This window comes from Somniosus microcephalus, chromosome 3 (genome assembly GCF_052327205.1).
Source record: "Somniosus microcephalus isolate GS21.2 chromosome 3, FLI_Smic_1.0, whole genome shotgun sequence".
In the NCBI taxonomy this organism is placed as follows: domain Eukaryota; kingdom Metazoa; phylum Chordata; class Chondrichthyes; order Squaliformes; family Somniosidae; genus Somniosus; species Somniosus microcephalus.
In genome coordinates, this window is record NC_140989.1 from 195347274 (window position 1) to 195366576 (window position 19303).

The 19303-nt window shown below is 50.6% G+C and overlaps 1 long non-coding RNA gene and 4 other non-coding genes across 5 annotated transcripts; all 5 read right to left on the minus strand.

Annotated features, from left to right (window-relative positions):
- Nucleotides 1-6942: 6942 nt before the first annotated feature.
- On the minus strand, nucleotides 6943-16296 carry LOC147121651 (uncharacterized). Its single transcript, XR_015077592.1, has 7 exons — nucleotides 16233-16296; nucleotides 14550-14602; nucleotides 9490-9565; nucleotides 8944-9028; nucleotides 8056-8134; nucleotides 7838-7865; nucleotides 6943-7083 (listed from the first exon to the last, which is right to left on the minus strand). It is a non-coding gene; the product is annotated as an uncharacterized LOC147121651 (long non-coding RNA).
- LOC147121652 (small nucleolar RNA SNORD50) lies at nucleotides 7674-7743 on the minus strand. The gene has a single exon (XR_015077766.1). It is a non-coding gene; the product is annotated as a small nucleolar RNA SNORD50 (small nucleolar RNA).
- Nucleotides 8231-8304, minus strand: LOC147121653 (small nucleolar RNA SNORD50). Its single transcript, XR_015077764.1, has one exon. It is a non-coding gene; the product is annotated as a small nucleolar RNA SNORD50 (small nucleolar RNA).
- On the minus strand, nucleotides 9104-9170 carry LOC147121654 (small nucleolar RNA SNORD50). Its single transcript, XR_015077765.1, has one exon. It is a non-coding gene; the product is annotated as a small nucleolar RNA SNORD50 (small nucleolar RNA).
- On the minus strand, nucleotides 14686-14751 carry LOC147121655 (small nucleolar RNA SNORD50). Its single transcript, XR_015077767.1, has one exon. It is a non-coding gene; the product is annotated as a small nucleolar RNA SNORD50 (small nucleolar RNA).
- Nucleotides 16297-19303: the final 3007 nt, after the last annotated feature.

The following is a 19303-nucleotide window of genomic DNA, read 5'->3' on the forward strand; positions in this document are numbered from 1 at the left end:
GATCCCGGATGGCAGCGTACCTTCCCTGTCCCTTCTTGCACTCAGCAGAGAGGGACTGGTACAGCTTGCCATCCAAGGTGAACAGGAGCATCTTGGCCATTTCTGAGTCGTCGCACTCATTAATGCCTGCTGCTTGTTCCACTTCCATAAAGTGGACTGAGGGATCTCCCTTGTGGGTGAGCTTACTCAAGTGGCTTACCATAGCCCTAAGCTGTTGGGTCCCATGGGGAATCACAAACTGGCTTTCAAGGGGCCACTGGCCCCCACCACCCCCGGGTGGGCCAAACCTTTGCTGTCGAGTAGAGAACATCGGCCCTGGCTCCGACCTTTCCTGCATTTGTTTGCCCACTTTACCCTGCTGCCAAACCAAGTCAAACCCCGGCGCCACAGGTGGTGGTGGTGTGTACTCCTCCCTGTCTTCCCTACAGATTGCTTGTCCCTCCTGCTGCCCAACCGAGTTGCTCCCCGGCGCCACAGGTGACGTCTGCAGTTTCTACTTCTCCTTCCAGGTCTACCGGGCCGCACCCGGGCTTACTAGGCATACCATGCCTTTTGCCCGGGACAGAGCAAGTTTTAAACTTTCTTTCTGCTTTTGACAGAGGCTGTGATCTCCCGCTTCAAAATCCCTAGTGCTTGCTACTTGATAAGCTGCCTTTATATTCCTCTACTGCTCCTCCTGTTCCCTTAACTGTCTGGTTAGGCGAGCGTTCTCCTCTTTCAGTACCAGCTCATTTCCTTTTCCTCAAATACTCATGCCTGTTTCTGTGTTTCTCTACTAACTGCAATTTCTCTTGATTCTGTGCTTGTAATTCCTGCAATAGTTCCTCCCCTGCTAAAGCGCTTGCCTGAGACAGTTTGGCCGCCTCCTGCAGCTCTGCTGTCAAAGCTTTCACCTGCTGGTCTAAAAGCTGGATCTGTCGTAGGGCACAGACCAACCAGATGGCCTTCTCTACCGACTTCTTATGATCCTTGCTCCCAGTCCATTTGGCTGCAGCGTCCATGGGACGCCCAGCACGCAACAGACTGGTCACCCACTTCTTGGTGATATTCACCTTCTCAAAAATGTAAGAGGAAATCCTCTCTTCCAACTTTGTCCTTTCGTCAAACACAGAGTCTATTGCATTATTTCCCTTTTGCCAAAGTCCTGCCGCGGTCGCCATGCTGTAAGGGGTGGTGTGTGGGGGTTGTTTGTCAGCTTCACTTCTGACTCCTTTGAGCGGTTCGAATCGCTCCCACTCCCTTTTGTCCTAGACTTTGGACTTATTTGGGGGTTGTAATAAACTTGCAACAGACACCTGGGTTAGTCAAAAGAATTCAGATCTTTATTTTGAGACAGGAAAATATACAATAAAACTTATACTTTAAAAGGGGTGGAGAACACTCGGAATAAGCGAGGGAGAATTACAATACACAAAATCCCTTACCCTTCCAAACCCACTACACTAGCTAGGCTGGAATCCAGAGGACCAGGAAATGCTCACCAAAACGACTTTCTTGACCGATTGTAGAGGTTCGCGATTTCGGGGTTCTCTTTAGTTGTGGCGGTTGGGGCCTGCCATACCTCGGACGTGGTAGAAGACTGCACCTGTGTTGGGTCTTCAGTTTGGGTTTGTCCGCAGATGTGGTTAGTCGCGCTGTTGGATATATCAGGTGAGTACCCGATTTTCTTTGGTTAGGGCTAGTTTTAGGGTCTTTTATGTCCAAATCTTACCCAGGGGTAAGTCAGACTAGCCTGTAGAGTGGAAACAAGTCTTTGGTTTGTGAGTTTTTCGGCAGTTGGTTCCTTGTTGTTCGCAGTGGCCCAATATTACCTGGTTGGTGGTAATTGGTTTCTGTAGGCCTTTGGTTGCCGCGACTTTCGTTCTCCTTTTGTTCCTTCGAGTCTCCGATGATGATGGTCCGTTGAGCTGTACTGTGCTCTCGCTGGCTGATGATGATCTCTCGAACTGCCTTGTCTTCGCTGACTAACTGAGCTGACTGTTGAACTGAAAAGGCAGGCCTCAATTATACTAATTTGGGGCCTGGCTTATCTGACCGCCAAATCTCAGGCTTCTTTGTTAAATTTGGCAGGCTCGTTATTTTTAATGTGTTTTAAAACTTTAACGACTTTAAGGGATGGCCCATCTAAACTTAATCGGCCTTTAACTGGTTTCGGGATTGCCTTGAAACCAGTTTAAAAATGCAAAACGTTTGTCAATCTCTTTAATTGGTTTTGGACTGTGGTTTGTTTGTTGCATCCTGTAGGGCTATGTTCTTTTCTTTTGTGCTGCTGGGGACATGTCCTATTTATTCATGTACCTGGCTCTGCAAATTCTCAGCGGGAAACAGGTTTCATTGTCCTTATCTAAACTGGGGTGGCGCAGGACTTTCCTAGACAGTCCAATATCCAAACTCGGGGGCCCACCCCACCTACCCTGTGTCCCAGCCTTTTGCAAGCCTGAACATGTCCTTTTACACCAGCCAAATCTTCCTGGGATTTTTATTTTTAATCCCTTTGGCCCAATAACTATTTAATACAGTCCAAAATCTCTTCCTTCCTTACACTTGTAATTTAACCTTTTGAAATTCTTCTGTTTGGCCCAACCATACAATTTATCCCTTTTGCAGATTTCTTCTGTAATGTTCCAAAATCATTTTAAATAATGCTTTTCTTCTGTGGGGTTGTGCAGAAATTTTCAAACCTTACAATACAGAGCCTCAGTGACCTCGCTTATGCAACAGTGCACAGCAAACTGGGAGATGTTGTAAATATCTCCTGCTCCACCTTGGAAGGAGCCCAATGCCAAGAAGTTCATGGTCACCGTGACCTTCAGAGCCATTGGCAAAGTGGTCCTTGCTCTGCTCTCAGGTTACAGTTGTGGCTGCAGCAGGTGGCAGATTTCAGTGAGTACACTCTTGGTGAAGCAGATGTCTGACATACTGTTCCTTGCTGAAGTTCCGATAGGAGTATTACTCTCTGAACTCCCTGGGCAGATATGGCCTCCTGCTGAGAGCCCTTCTCCCCCTCCCTCTTCCTGCAGCTTGTCCTGCTCTGTCACTTCTGCTCATTCTCCCCGCTATGCTGTAGGCCAAGTGGAATGCCTACTACTGCACCCATGTCTTTCATCACTTACTACACCACTCCCTGTAGACTTTAGCAACTTTATAATTGTACAAACCACCAAACACTTCTACAAAGTCAGCAACGGCCAGTAGAAATCAACCTGCAAGTACATAAAAATTAGGAGCTGGAGCTGGCTATACAGCCATCACGCCTGTTCCACCATTCAAGACCATGGCTGATCATCGACCTCAACTCCACTTTCCCAACCTGTCCCCATATTCCTGGATCCTCCTAGAGTCCAAAAATCTGTATCTCAGCCTTGAATATACTCAATGACTCAAGCACCCACAGCCCTTTGGGGTAGAGAATTCCAAAGATTCACAACGCTAAGTGAAGAAATTCCTCCTTATCTGTCTTTAAAGGCCCCCTAGTTCTAGACTCTCTACCCTGTCAATCCCCCTCAGAATCTTATGTTTCAATGAGATCACCTCTCATTTTTCTAAACTCGAGAGTATAGGCCCAATCTAATCAATCTTTCGTCATGGGACTACCCTCTCATCCCAGGAATCAATCTAGTGAACCTTCGTTGTACCGCCTCCAAGGCATGGATGTTCTCTCAGATAAGGAGACCAAAGGACAAGTCACATTGTCTGCATGCCCGATAAGACTCCCAAAACAAGCGCTCTACTCAGAGCTCCGACACAGCAAGAGAGCCCCAGGTGGGCAGAGAAAATTCTTCAAGAACACCCTCAAAGCCTCCTTGAAAAATGGTCCCGCATTGGACTCAGTCACCGGAGAACTCTTTTAATGTGGAAGCAAGTCATCCTCGGTTCCAAGGGACTGCCTAAGATGACAATACTTCAAGTGTGGTCTCACCAAAGCCCTGTACAATTGTAGTAAGATTTCCATACTCTTGTACTCCAACCCCTTGGAATAAAGGCCAACATACCATTTGCCTTCCTAATTGCATGCTGCACCTGCATGCTAACTTTGTTTCCTGTATGACACCTAAATTTCTCTGAACACCATTTAATAGCTTCCCACCATTTTCTATTCTTCCTATCATGTAGGTGATGATCCCTTTAAACAGGTTTGTGTGTGTGGGGGTGGGTCTTTCTGGCTACTGAGCGAGTGTTCAGCTGTGCAAGCTTGAGAGGACATTAGCTGGCACATGGAGCAGAGAAGAGCCCCAGCCTCTTGTATATCCCCTCAGTTCTGGCATCATCCTTGTGAATCTTTTTTGGGCCTTCTCCAGTGACTATCATTTTTAATATGGAAAACAGAACTGCACAGTCCTCCAAATTTGGTGTAATCAAAGTTCTATACAAGTTTAACTCAGCTTTTCAATTCTTTTCTACAAATGGGTGCTTTAAAAAAAAAAATGTATTTATTAACCTGTGTCACTACTTTGTGATTTGTATATCTGTAACCCTAGATCCCTTTGCTCCTCTACCCCATTTAAACATAGCCAAGCAGTATATGGCCTCCCTCAGTCTTCCTATAAAAATGGACCACCTCACTTACCTATATTGAAATTAATTTGCCAACTGCACACCTATTCTGCAAATTTATTAATGTCATCTTCTACTTTGTCACATTCTCTCGTCTAAGCTGCCCGGCCCCACACCGCTCTGCCAGGTCCTGCTTTTCCAATGTTAAAAAATTTAGAGGGCACATTGGCAACTGTACCCCCATCCCAATTTGGCATTGTCCACAAATCTTGAAATTGGACTGGATTCCAGAGGCAAGATCTATGCAAATTGTGAACAGAGACCCAACCGTGGCTAAGGGAAATTAGGGATAGCCTAAGATCCAAAGAGAGGACATATAAATTGGCCAGAAAAAGCAATAATCCTGAGGATTGGGAGCAGTTTAGGATTCAACAAAGGAGGACAAAGGGATTAAGAAAGGGAAAATAGAACATGAGAGTAAGCTTGCACGGAACATAAAAACTGACTGTAAAAGCTTTTATAGATATGTGAAGAGAAAGATTGGTGAAGTCAAGCGTAGGTCCCTTGCAGTCAGAATCAGGGGAATTTATAATGGGGAACAAAGAAATGGCAGACCAACTAAATACATACTTTGGTTCTGTCTTCACAAAGGAGGACACAAATAACCTCCCAGAGATGCCAGGGAACATAGGGTCTGATGAAAGGGTGGAACTGACAAATCAGTATTTGTAGGGAAATGGTGTTAGGAAAATTGATGGGACTGAAGGCCGATAAATCCCCAGGGCCTGATCTACATCCCAGGGTACTGAAGTGGCCCTAGAAATAGTAGATGCAGTGCTGGTGTGCTTGTGCACCAGTCGCTGAAGGCAAGCATGCAGGTGCAGCAGGCGGTTAAGGCGGCAAATGGTATGTTGGCCTTCGTAGCAAGAGGGTTCAAGTACAGGAACAAGGATGTCTTGCTACAGTTGTACAGGGCCTTGGTGAGACCACACCTTGAGTATTGTGTGCAGTTTTGGTCACCTTACCTGAGGAAGGATGTTCTTGCCATGGGAAGAGTGCAGCAAAGATTCACCAGGCTGATACCTGGGATGGCAAGAATGACGTATAAGGAGATTGTGTCGATTGGGCTTATACTCACTGGAGTTTAGAAGATTGAGAGGGGATCTCATCGAAACCTATAAAATTCTGTCAGGCCTGGAAAGACTAGATGCAGGATGTTTCTGATGTCCGGGGAGTCCAGAACCAGGGGTCATAGTCTAAGGATAAGGGGTAAGCCATTTAGGACTGAAATGAGGAATTTCTTCACCCAGAGTGGTGAACCTGTGGAATTCTCTGCCACAGAGGGCAGTAGAGGCCAGTTCATTAAATATATTCAAGAAAGAGTTGGATATATTTCTTAAGGCTAAAGGGCTCAAGGGATATGGGGAGAAGGCAGGGACCGGGTACTGAATTTGGATGATCAGCCATGATCACATTGAATGGCGGAGCAGGCTCGAAGGGCCAAATGGCCTACTCCTGCTCCTATCTTCTAAGTTTCTATGTAACACTATCTCTGGACCACCACTTCCCAGTGTTTGCCAGTCTGAGTAGCGACCCCTAACCCCAACTATTGTTGTTTTTTTTTAGCCAACTTGCTATCCATTCTACTACTTATCCGGACTACACATGTTCTGACTGCAGAGTCCACCATGTGGTACCTTATCAAAATAATAACCCAAATATATCGCATCTACTGCATTACCACTGTCCACTTTGTTACATCTTCAAAAAATTCAATAAGGCTGCTAAAATAGGATCTTCCCTTTTGAAATCTGTGCCAACTCCATTTTAACTGTCAGCCAATCTTCAATTTGCTGGCAGTAAAAGTTACAATATATTTTTGCTTTATGTTTGCTATTAGATCAGAGTAAAGATTCCATTATAATTGTGGGCAATGAAAACAAAGACATTTTCCCGAAAGCCAAATCTGGCCCAACAATATAGCGCTTTTAACGTAGTAAAACGCCCCAAGGCGCTGCACAGGAGTATTTAAATCTGACACCGATCCATAGAAGGAGAAATTAGGGCAGGTGACCAAAAACTTGGTCAAAGAGGTAGGTTTTAAGGAGCGTCAAAGGAGGAGAGGTAGTGAGGCGGAGAGGTTTAGGCAGGGAATTCCAGAGCTTAGGGCATCGGCAACAGAAGGCACAGCCACCAATGATTGAGCGATTATAATCAGGGATGCTCAAGAGGGCAGAATTAGAGAAGCCCAGATATCTCCGGGGGTGGGGGGCGCGCGCTGAAGGAGATTAGAGATAGGGAGGGGCGAGGCCATGGAGGGATTTGCAAACAAGGACAAGAATTTTGAAATCGAGGCGCTGCTTAACCAGGAGCCAATGTAGGTCAGCGAGCACAGGGGTGATGGGCGAATGGGACTTGATGCGAGTTGGGGTATAAAATGGAAACAACTTGTTTTTACCTATTAAATTTTTTATTGTAAACAATTACAAATCAGCAGGGATACACTATATTGTCACCCAAGAACACGCACTAAGGCATATCTTCACATTTTTCTTGGATGTCCTCAGAAACTTGTAGGACATGAGATACCTGCAAAAAAAAAGAAAAAAAAAGTTAAAACCAAGTATTGTTCAGCAAGCTATGGCTTCAGAACAATTCAACACACATCAAGGCACTCCCATAACACTGCCAGCATTACATGGCACCTTACACCAAGAGTGTCCACAAGTAGGCCTCAAGTGCCATCAACTTAGCCCTCAAAACCCAGTCCCATTGTGCCTATATAGTTCTTATTCACTGGTTCACTGGTGAACATGGTGATGGGGCCTGTTAGTGAATCATCAAACCAAAACACCAACATTGTCAGCATCACTGATTTGAGATACTTGAAGTAATTGCATCTTTAGCCTTATACACCCAATCTGCAGATTCATGGTGTGCCCCCTCCCTCCTGACAAAAGTCTCCGGCTGCTCCCACCCCTTCAGTACCAAGCCTAGCTGGTATGGAGTTAGCAAACCTCACGCATTTTAGGTGGCAAGGGTGCTAGAATTATACTTGCAGCCTAAATCCAACTACTAGAGCCCAGTGTACTGGCACCACCCTGGAGCACAATCGACCAACACAAAACAATGCCAGACACAAACCTAACCCACTAAAGCAACAACTCATTTCAGGTCTAATCTCAGCAGTCAGATCCGTTTGAATTTTCCATCATGAGCGTCAGGTTCCGGATAGTGTCATCACTGATTAGACCACAGAGAAACGATATTCAATAGCAGAAAACATTTCCTTCAGCTACTATTCAACCCTCCCCTCCCAAAGTATATTAAATGCTGCACTTACCCCATGGCAAAATCCACTTCCATCTGCACTGTTGAAAACAATGAAAAGTACTTTATACACAGGCACTACAATAGGATAGATCAAAATCTCAAGCAAGTGGCTTTAACCAATTTTCAAAGTAGTTTCACATGGATATGACCAGTACTGCAGCTTAACAAATCTGATTCAAAAAAGAAATTCATAAAATTAAGCAGTTTGATTATTGAAGTTCAATTTACCTTCAGGCACTGCTGCAAGTGTCAGATTAAGTCCATGGAGCGTAGTCGGTTCATTGTAGCACAGGTACAATTAGGACACCTTATAACAAAATTACCATTATGCAACATCACCAGATTAGTCACATTTAAACATCACATCACACATCAATGCAGCTGGAAGCCAACAGTTGGTCATATCTCAGCAGTCAGATCCGTACCTTTTTTTTTTCCAATCACAACTTCAGGTTCGGGATTTTTTCATCATTGATAAAACCAATAGGCATCAAAACCAGAGCTAGGGAAAAAGGCTGCGCCAAGAACAGGATCGACTGCAGTGCACTGTTTAAATAATCTAACAAGAGTCCAGGCTAACACGACAAACTGCCACTCCAAGGCGAGGGAGGGCAGTCAGCACTTGGGAAGCTGTACTCGCTGGCAAGAGACAGGGAAAACTTAACTGCTTAAGCTGATTTAGACAATTTGGAAAAATCTCTTGCTGCAATAAAGCAGTAGAACATGTGTACAATCCCAGAGGCAGTCAGTGCTTTTAACCAGAGGTTGCTGTGGCAATGCTTCTCACCAGCTTGCTGCAAATCAGAACTGATAAAGGGCAGGACAGACTGTCTAGCTTCTAAGCCAAGACTGCTGCATAGAAACTAAAGAAAATGAAAGTCAGACATGCAATGCAAGTGCTACAGAAAATGTTACATTAGCACAACTTCAGCTGGCAGAGCCTCCCTTTACCAAGGCACAAAGGCAGCATGGGCATATTACATCTATCCCCGCACCTGCACTGCAAGGATCATCACTCCAGCCCACCCCATGCAAAATTACATCCCCAGAAAACAAACTGTTTGAATTATAGTTATTAATAAAGCAGAAACATTTTTTATGGAAAACTGTAGTTACCTGGGCCCATCGCTAAGCAGATCACAACTTCTGGAGGGTAAGCCATTACACTGGACCAATTCTGTGCCTTGAGGTATGTCGATAGCTAAGTGGGAGGGAGTGCGCCGTTAAGACCATTTTGTAACAGTGAGACAACAATAACTCATACTCAGTTGGTCAAATCTCAGCAGTCAGATCCGTGTGGTTTTCAACTGAACTTCAAGTTCGGAATGTTTTCATCACTGATAAGACCAAGAATCAATCCAGTGAAAACAAAAAAAGAGCATCCACACAAGCTCAACACTTTCTGCCCACCTCAGCCTCAACATCTACCGAGCTGTGCAACTGGCAGCCCCTAACTTTCATGTAGAATGGTTATTTTTATATTAAAAAGTGTCAATTGAGGGAGAAGAGGCAGGCAAGGTTAGGTGTGGGGAGGGGAAGAGACGAGACATGTGCCAAGGACACTGGAGCCAGTGCAGCTTAATGCACAAGACTGCAAAAAACAACTTTCACCAAAGAGAGCTCTGGAACAAACCAAATATGAGTGGAGCAGCACAGGCTTACCAGCAGCATTCAGGACATCTATTCCAGCTGATGAACAGAGGTTCTGGGAGGCAGGGGGAAATCCAGGCAATGCAACCTTGGAAAGACAAGGAATGTGGGGGTTAGGAAGGCTAACTGCAGATTGAGCAAGACACCATACTGCAGATCACCAGTACAGCCCATTGCACCTGACCTTGTTCCACGTGCTACCTTTGAATACAGAAACAAGGATGCAGTGCCCAGCCAACCTTTATAAAACAGTCAGAGCATAGGAACAATACTGTACGTCAACTTTGGGAAATAGTCAGAAGTAGACCACCCACAAGGCACTAGGTTATACTGCACATGTCCAGCCCCGTCAGTTAGCAATACTCATCTCAGTCAGAAGAGTCCAAGCCCAATTTAGGCCAACACTTCAATGCAGTCCTGAGGGAGTGCTGCCTGATCAGATGTACTACTCTGTTAAGCCATTAAAACTTTGGCCTTGACTGCTCGTTCAGCATGTGGAAAAAAATCCAGAGTACAATTCAGAGCAGATAAACTTATCATTGAAAAAGTGAAGGGCTGGGATAATTTTTTTTTTTTAAAAAAGGGATGCAGATAAATAAAAAGGACACACAGGAAACGCGAGCGGCGAGGCTTTAGAAGGCTCCAGAGCGTCACTAATCTCCAATCCCAGAGAGGGAGAGAAGTCAAAAGTAATCCAAGTGTGATGTCACCAGAAAGCAGATAAGTGATTGGTTGGTATTTCTTTCTTTTTTAAACTTTAACTCTGTGGTTTATAGTTTTAGGGTCTGTGGTGTAGTGGGGACTGTTGGTAAACCAGGGCCCTAAAATATATCATTTATCTGTAGTGTAATTAATTTAACTGAAATTAAATCAAATGGTAAGTCATGGCAGAACAGCCCGGTGCCGTGGTATGCTCCTCCTGCGCTATGTGGGAACTCGGACACTTCCTGTGTCCCTGACAATGACGTGTGCAGGGTGTGTCCAGCTGCAGCTACTGGCAGACCGCATTGCGGTGCTGGAGCAGCGATTGGATACATACTGGACCATTCGCGATGTGAGGACATCGTGAATAGCACGTTTAATCAGTTGGTCACACCACAGGTAGAGGTTGGACAGGAAGAAAGGGAACAGGTGACCAACAGGCAGAGTACTAGGCACAGGCAGGTAGTGCAGGGGTCCCCTGTGGTCACCCCTCTCAAACAGATATACCACTTTGGATACTGATGGGGGGGATGACTTACCGGGGAAGGCAGCAGCAGCCAACTTCCTGGCATCAGGGGTGGCTCTGCTGCACAGGACAGGAGGAAAAAGAGGGGTAGAGCTATAGTAATAGGGGATTCTATTGCAAGGGGAATAGATAGGCATTTCTGCAGCCGCAAACAAGACTCCAGGATGGTGTGTTGCCTCCCTGGTGCAAGGGTCAAGGATGTCTTGGAGCGGCTGCAGAGCATTCTGGAGGGGGAGGGTGAACAGCCAGTTGTCGTGGTGCATAAAGGTACCATCGATATGGGTAAAAAACAGGATGAGGTCCTAAAAGCTGAGTATAGGGAGTTAGGAGGTGAATTAAAAAACAGGACCTTAAAAGGTAGTAATCTCAGGATTGCTACCAGTGCCACATGCTAGTCATGTAGAAAGAAGGATATTTCAGATGAATACGTGGCTAGAAGAATGGAGGGATTCAAATTCCTGGGACATTGGAACCGGTTCTGGGGGAGGTGGGACCAGTTCAAACCGGATGGTTTGCACCTGGGCAGGGCTGGGACCGATGTCCTAGGGGGAGTGTTTGCTAGTGCTCTGGGGGAGGGTTTGAACTAAAATGGCAAGGGGTTGGGAACCTGAGCGGGGAAAAAGAGAGGAAAGGGAAACAAGAATAAAAGCAAAAGACAGGAAGGAGAAAAACCAAAAAAAAGTGACAGGCAGAGAAATCAAGGGTTTAAATCAAACATGGCCACAGTAAATAATAATTCTAAAAGATCAAAGAGCATTAAAAAAACAAGCCTGAAGGCTTTGTGTCTTAATGCAAGGAGCATTCGTAATAAGGTGGACGAATTAGCTGCGCAAATAGAGGTAAACGAATATATATATATGATTGGGATTACAGAAACATGGCTCCAGGGTGGCCAAGGCTGGGAACTCAACATTCAGGGGTATTCAATATTCAGGAAAGATAGGCAGAAAGGAAAAGGAGGTGGGGTAGCATTGCTGGTTAAAGAGGGGATTAACAATTGAAAGGGTATTAGCTCTGATGATGTGGAATCTGTATGGGTCGAACTGAGAAATACCAAGGGGCAGAAAACATTAGTGGGAGTGGTATATAGACCTCCAAACAGTAATGCAGAGGTCAGGGATGGCATTACAGGAAATTAGAGAAGTGTGCAATAAGGGCACAGCAGTTATCATGGGTGACTTTAATCTACATATAGATTGGGCTAACCAAATTAGTAACAATACTGTGGAGGAGGAATTCCTGGAGTGTATACGGGATGGTTTCCTGGACCAATATGTTGAGGAACCAACTAGAGATCAGGCCATCGTAGACTGGGTATTATGTAATGAGAAAGGATTAATTAGCAATCTTGTTGTGCGAGGCCCCTTGGGTCAGAGCGATCATAATGATTGAGTCACTCTCCATCTTAATGAAGAATTCTGAGACTAGGGTCCTGAATTTAAATAAAGGAGACTACGATGGCATGAGGTGCGAGTTGGGTAGGATTGATTGGGTAATGTCACTCAAAGGGTTGACGGTGGATGGGCAATGGCAAACATTCAAAGATCGCATGGATGAACTACAGAATTTGTTCATCCCAGTTTGGCATAAAAATAAAACGAAAAAGGTGACTCAACTGTGGCTGACAAGGGAAATTAGGGATAGCATAAGATCCAAGGAGAGGACATATAAATTGGCCAGAAAAAGCAGTAAACCTGAGGATTGGGAGCACTTTAGGATCCAACAAAGGGATTAATTAAGAGGGGGAAAATAGAGTATGAGTGTAAGCTTGCAGGGAACATAAAAACTGACTCAAAGCTTCTATAGATATGTGAAGAGAAAAAGATTGAAGTCAAGCATATGCCCCTTGCAGTCAGAATCAGGGGAATTTATAATGAGGAACAAAGAAATGGCAGACCAATTAAAGACATACTTTGGTTCTGTCTTCACAAATAACCTCCCAAAGATGTCAGGGAACATAGGGTCTAATGAAAGGGAGGAAATGATAGAAATCAGTATTTGGAAATGGTGTTAGGGAAATTGATGGGATTGAGGGCCAATAAATCCCCAGGGCCTGATAATCTACATCCTAGGGTACTTAAGGAAGTGGCCCTAGAAATAGTAGATGCATTGCTGGTCATCTTCCAAAATTCAATAGACTCTGGAACAGTACCCACTGTTCAAAAAGGGTGGGAGAGAGAGAAAATGGGGAATTACAGACCGGTAAGCCTGACATCGGTAGTGGGGAAAATGTTAGAGTCCATTATAAAAGATGTAATAGCAGAGCACTTGGAAAAAACTGACCGGATCAGACAAAGTCAACATAGCTTTACAAAAGGTAAGTTGTGCTCGACTAATCTACTGGAATTTTTTGAGGATGTAACTGATAAAATAGATAAGGAGAACCAGTGGATGTGGTGTATTTGGATTTTCAAAAGGCTTTTGATAAGGTCCCACATAAGAGATTAGCATGTAAAATTAAGGCACATGGGACTGGGGGCAAGGTATTGACTTGGATAGAGAACTGGTTGGCAGACAGAAAGCAAAGAGTTGGAATAAACAGCTTTTTCCAAGTGCCAGGCGATGACTAGTGGGGTACCACAGGGATTGGTGCTAGGACCCCAGCTATTCACAATATTATATTAATGATCTGGACGAGGGAACTAGATGTAATATCTCCAAGTTTGCAGACGACAAAAAGCTGGGTGGGCATGTGTGCTGTGAGGAGGATGCCGAGAAACTCCAGTATGATTTGGACAGGTTGGGTGATTGGGCAGAAGCATGGAAGATGCAATATAAAAAGTGGATAAATGCGAGGTTATCCACTTTGGTGTCAAAAACAGGAAGGCAGATCATCTAAATGGCAATAGATTGGGAGAAGGGGAAGTGCAACGAGACCTGGGCGTCCTTGTGCACCAGTCACTGAAAGTAAGCATGCAGGTGCAGCAGGCTGTTAAGAAGGCAAATGGTATGTTGGCCTTCGTAACGACAAGGATGTCTTGCTGCAATTGTACAGGGCCTTTGAGGCCACATCTTGCGTGCAGTTTTAGTTGCCTTATCTGAAGGATGTTCTTGCCATGGAAGGAGTGCAGCAAAGATTCACCAGGCTGATACCTGGGATGGCAGGAATGACATATGAGGAGAGATTGGGTCGATTGGGCTTGTACTCGCTGGAGTTTAGAAGAATGAGAGGGGATCTCATCGAAACTTATAAAATTCTAACAGGACTAGACAGGCTAGATGCAGGAAGGATGTTCCCAATGGTCGGGGAGTCCAGAACCAGGGGTCACAGTCTAAGGATAAGGGGTAAGCCATTTAGGACAGGGAGACGAGGAGGAATTTCTTCACCCAGAGAGTGGTGAACTTGTGGAATTCTCTGCCAAAGGTGGCAGTAGAGGCCAATTCATTAAATATATTCAAGAAGGAGTTGGATATATTTCTTAAGGCTAAAGGGATCAAGGGATATGGAGAGAAGGCAGGAACAGGGTACTGAATTTGGATGATCAGCGATCTCATTGAATGGTGGAGCAGGCTCAAGGGGCCGAATGGCCTACTCCTGCTCCTATCTTCTATGTTTCTATGACACAGGTGAGGGAAGCAAGTGCTGTAAAATTCTGGAGCAGGGAGTCCTTTCTCTGCAATAGCTCAAGCACTGCTGAAGCCTTTTCCCCTCTGGATAGAATCAGGAACTTCCACTAACAGTTGCTGTACAACACATGTGCAATACTGGTGAAGGGCAAGATCAAGCTTGACTGACGTCCCACTCCAAATAGTGGAGAACATACATCTTACGTCAAAGGCTCACATGGGTGAGGTACATGAAACCACAGCAACTATTTTAAAAACATGACCGATTTTCACGTACCTGAGCTCAGAGTCCTGACTTCCAATCTGTATAGTCATGTTGCATGCACACACCTATAAGCATACAGCAAACAGCTATTAGAAAGGGCCTCAAACCAGGCAAGCAGTCACCAAGTAGCAGTCACCGGGTTGGTCAAATCTCAGTCAGATCCATATATGCTTTCTCATCAGATCGTCAGGTTCGGGATTATTTATCATTGATAAGACCAAGAACCTATATGCTAAAAAGCTCGATGGGGAGAAAATGACCCTTTCCTGTTCATTGCCTTTGTACACATCACATTAAGTGCAATGATCCAGGCAGACACCCTGGTACAAAGATGTGCGAGTTAGGTTGATTGACTATGATAAATTGACCCTCAGTGTTAGGGGGATTAAATACGTGGGGTTACAGGGATAGGGTGGGATGTGTTGGTGTAGGGGTTACGGGGATTGGGTGGGATATGTGTCGGTGCAGGCTCGATGGGCCGAAATGGCCTCTATCTGCACTGTGGGGTTTCTGTGATACAGTAGCCAGAGTTGAATGGGCTGCGGTACAGAACCCCAGCAATCCAATCCATCTGATGTAGCCAATATATTTACACACCTTTCTCACTTTTATGCTGAGACTGACTCCAGATACCATCTAGGGTCACAAAACAGTTGCCTGGAACCGTGAAATAAGAAAATTGCCATTCTAAACTTTGAGGTTATTTCAACATGTAATGTTGACAAAAGGAGCACAATTGCAGGAAATGTAATAATCAATCAGGTTGGTGGAGGAGTGAAGTTCCATTTACTGCAGATAATAGGGGAAAAGGACCAAGTGGATAACAGAGAAGGAACAGTGCTGTAAAATTCTGGAGCAGGGAGTTCTTAATGGAGAACATTCCTTCCTCACATGGCACCACCAAAAAAAGCTCAACTGGTCACATTTAGACTTGGGATCTTGCTGTGTACCAGTTGGCTGGAGCATGTCTGGAAGCAGCACCTACGGTTGCATGTGGGAATGCATTGGGACATAATAAAATCACGTGTTCTTTCTCTACATTAGCTCAGGCGCTGAAGCTGCAAGACGGGCTCTCGCTCCCTGACGGAGTTCTGACGAAGGGTCATCGAGCTGAAACATTAACTGTTGTTTCTCTCCACATATGCTGCCTGACCTGCCGAGTAAGTCCGGCACTTTGTTTTTATAACCCCCCCACAGGCTGTGTGCGGACCCTCGGGCTGCAGACAGTACAGCACAGGCTCCTAATGCACACTTGCAGCCAGGCTCTGGCTCCCCGAGGGAAGTGGTTGAGCTCCTGCATGGACTGGGGGCTCTCCCTCAGCTCAGGAAGTGAGAGCCCGGGACTGCAGCAACTAACTGCCAGTGGCGGCTCCCCTACCCATCCACAAGGCGCGGTTTTATTGGGCCCTGTTGTGTCTCTGGGATGTTCCAATACATTCCCATATGCAAACGGAGTTGCTGCTTCCAGACACATGCGCCAGCCAAGATCCCAAGTCTAAATTAAATGTGAGCAGTTGAGCGTTTTTGGCTGGCGCCGTGAGAGAAAGGAATGCTCTTTGGGCGCGGGTGGCGGGCGGCGTGGAGACTGGCCGGCCGCTTAACTTTGGGCTGGCAAGTGAACAAATCCCAGACGGTGAGAAGGGAAGGGGTGCCTTGACCACCGACCTGACCACCGACCCGGCCACACTCACTCACCTCACTTCATCCGCTCCGTGCCGAAAAGGCCGAACCCTAATGGCCGCCCGCCTTTTATACGGCGCAGCCCCGCCCCGCATTGGGGGGGGGTGGGGAAACGTGCGTCGTCAGCGCGCGCAGCAGAGGCCCGCCGGCGGAAAGGCGCATGCGCGGTGGGGGACTGGGTTGAGGAGCGGGGCGGGGCTGTGTGCTGACGCATTAAAAAGCAACTCCAGACGCTCCCTTTTCGGGCGGAGGGAGGGAAGGAGGGAGGGAGCGAGCGCTCCCTTTTCGGGCGGAGGGAGGGAAGGAGGGAGCGAGGAGGGAGGGAGCGAGCGGGGGGGGGGGGGAGAGCGAGGGAGCGAGCGGGGGGGGGAGAGCGAGGGAGCGAGCGGGGGGAGGGAGGGAGCGGGGAGCGAGCGGGGAGGGAGCGGGGAGCGAGCGGGGAGGGAGCGAGCGGGGAGGGAGGGAGGGAGCGGGGAGCGAGCGGGGAGGGAGCGAGCGGGGAGGGAGGGAGCGAGCGGGGAGGGAGGGAGCGAGCCAGCGGGGAGGGAGGGAGCGGGGAGCCAGCGGGGAGGGAGGGAGCGGGGAGCCAGCGGGGAGGGAGGGAGCGGGGAGCCAGCGGGGAGGGAGGGAGCGGGGAGCCAGCGGGGAGGGAGGGAGCGAGCGGCGAGCGGGGAGGGAGGGAGCGGGGAGCGAGCGGGGAGCGAGGGAGGGAGCGAGGGAGCGGGGAGCGAGCGGGGTGGGAGGGAGGGGGAGCGAGCGGGGAGGGAGGGAGCGGGGAGCGAGCGGGGAGGGGCGGGGAGCGAGCGGGGAGGGAGGGGGAGCGAGCGGGGAGGGAGGGGGAGCGAGCGGGGAGGGAGGGAGCGGGGAGGGAGGGAGCGGGGAGCGAGCGGGGAGGGAGGGAGCGGGGAGCGAGCGGGGAGGGAGCGGGGAGCGAGCGGGGAGGGAGGGAGCGGGGAGCGAGCGGGGAGGGAGGGGGAGCGGGGAGGGGGAGCGGGGAGGGAGGGAGCGAGCGGGGAGCGAGCGGGGAGGGAGGGAGCGAGCGGGGAGCGAGCGGGGAGGGAGCGAGCGGGGAGCGAGCGAGCGGGGAGGGAGGGAGCGAGCGGGGAGCGAGCGGGGAGGGAGGGAGCGAGCGGGGAGCGAGCGGGGAGGGAGGGAGCGGGGAGGGAGCGAGCGGGGAGGGAGGGAGCGAGCGGGGAGGGAGGGAGCGAGCGGGGAGCGAGCGGGGAGGGAGGGAGCGAGCGGGGAGCGAGCGGGGAGGGAGCGAGCGGGGAGCGAGCGGGGAGGGAGCGAGCGGGGAGCGAGCGAGAGGGAGCGAGCGGGGAAGGAGCGAGCGGGGAGGCGGGGAGGGAGCGGGCGGGGAGGGAGCGAGCGGGGAGGCGGGGAGGGAGGGAGCGAGCGGGGAGGGGGGGAGGGAGCGAGCGGGGAGGGAACGAGCGGGGAGGGAGCGGGGAGGGAACGAGCGGGGAGGGAGCGGGGAGGGAGCGGGGAGGGAGGGAGGGAGCGGGGAGGGAACGAGCGGGGAGGGAGGGAGGGAGCGGGGAGGGAACGAGCGGGGAGGGAACGAGCGGGGAGGGAGCGGGGAGGGAACGAGCGGGGAGGGAGGGAGGGAACGAGCGGGGAGGGAGGGAGGGAGCGAGCGGGGAGGCGGGGAGGGAGCGAGCGGGGAGGCGGGGAGGGAGCGAGCGGGGAGGCGGGGAGGGAGGGAACGAGCGGGGAGGGAGCGGGGAGGGAACGAGCGGGGAGGGAGCGGGGAGGGAACGAGCGGGGAGGGAGGGAGGGAACGAGCGGGGAGGGAGGGAGCGAGCGGGGAGGCGGGGAGGGAGCGAGCGGGGAGGCGGGGAGGGAGCGAGCGGGGAGGCGGGGAGGGAGGGAGCGAGCGGGGAGGGGGGGAGGGAGCGAGCGGGGAGGGGGGGAGGGAGCGAGCGGGGAGGGAACGAGCGGGGAGGGAGCGGGGAGGGAACGAGCGGGGAGGGAGGGAACGAGCGGGGAGGGAGGGAGGGAGCGGGGAGGGAACGAGCGGGGAGGGAGCGGGGAGGGAACGAGCGGGGAGGGAACGAGCGGGGAGGGAACGAGCGGGGAGGGAGGGAGGGAACGAGCGGGGAGGGAGGGAGGGAACGAGCGGGGAGGGAGGGAACGAGCGGGGAGGGAGGGAGGGAACGAGCGGGGAGGGAGGGAGCGAGCGGGGAGCGGGGAGGGAGGGAGCGAGCGGGGAGCGGAGAGGGAGGGAGGGAGCGAGGAGGGAGGGAGCGAGCGGGGAGGGAGGGAGCGAGCGGGGAGGGAGGGAGCGAGCGGGGAGGGAGGGAGGGAGCGAGCGGGGAGCGAGCGAGCGGGGAGGGAGGGAGGGAGCGAGCGGGGAGGGAGGGAGCGGGGAGGGAGCGAGGGAGCGAGCGGGGAGGGAGGGAGCGAGCGGGGAGGGAGGGAGGGAGCGAGCGGGGAGCGAGCGAGCGGGGAGGGAGGGAGCGAGCGGGGAGGGAGGGAGCGGGGAGGGAGCGAGGGAGCGAGCGGGGAGTGAGCGAGCGGGGAGGGAGGGAGGGAGCGAGCGGGGAGGGAGGGAGCGAGCGGGGAGGGAGGGAGCGAGCGGGGAGGGAGGGACCGAGCGGGGAGGGAGGGAGCGGGGAGGGAGGGAGCGAGCGGGGAGGGAGGGAGGGAGCGAGCGGGGAGGGAGCGGGGAGGGAGGGAGCGGGGAGGGAGGGAGCGAGCGGGGAGGGAGGGAGCGGGGAGGGAGGGAGCGGGGAGGGAGGGAGCGAGCGGGGAGGGAGGGAGCGGGGAGGGAGCGAGCGGGGAGGGAGGGAGGGGAGAGGAGGGGAGGGAGAGGAGAGGCGGGGAGGGAGGGAGGGAGCGAGCGGGGAGGGAGGGAGGGAGCGGGGAGGGAGGGAGCGGGGAGGGAGGGAGCGAGCGGGGAGGGAGGGAGCGGGGAGGGAGCGAGCGGGGAGGGAGGGAGCGAGGAGGGAGGGAGCGGGGAGGGAGCGAGCGGGGAGGGAGGGAGCGGGGAGGGAGGGAGCGAGCGGGGAGGGAGGGAGCGGGGAGGGAGGGAGCGAGCGGGGAGGGAGGGAGCGGGGAGGGAGGGAGCGAGCGGGGAGGGAGCG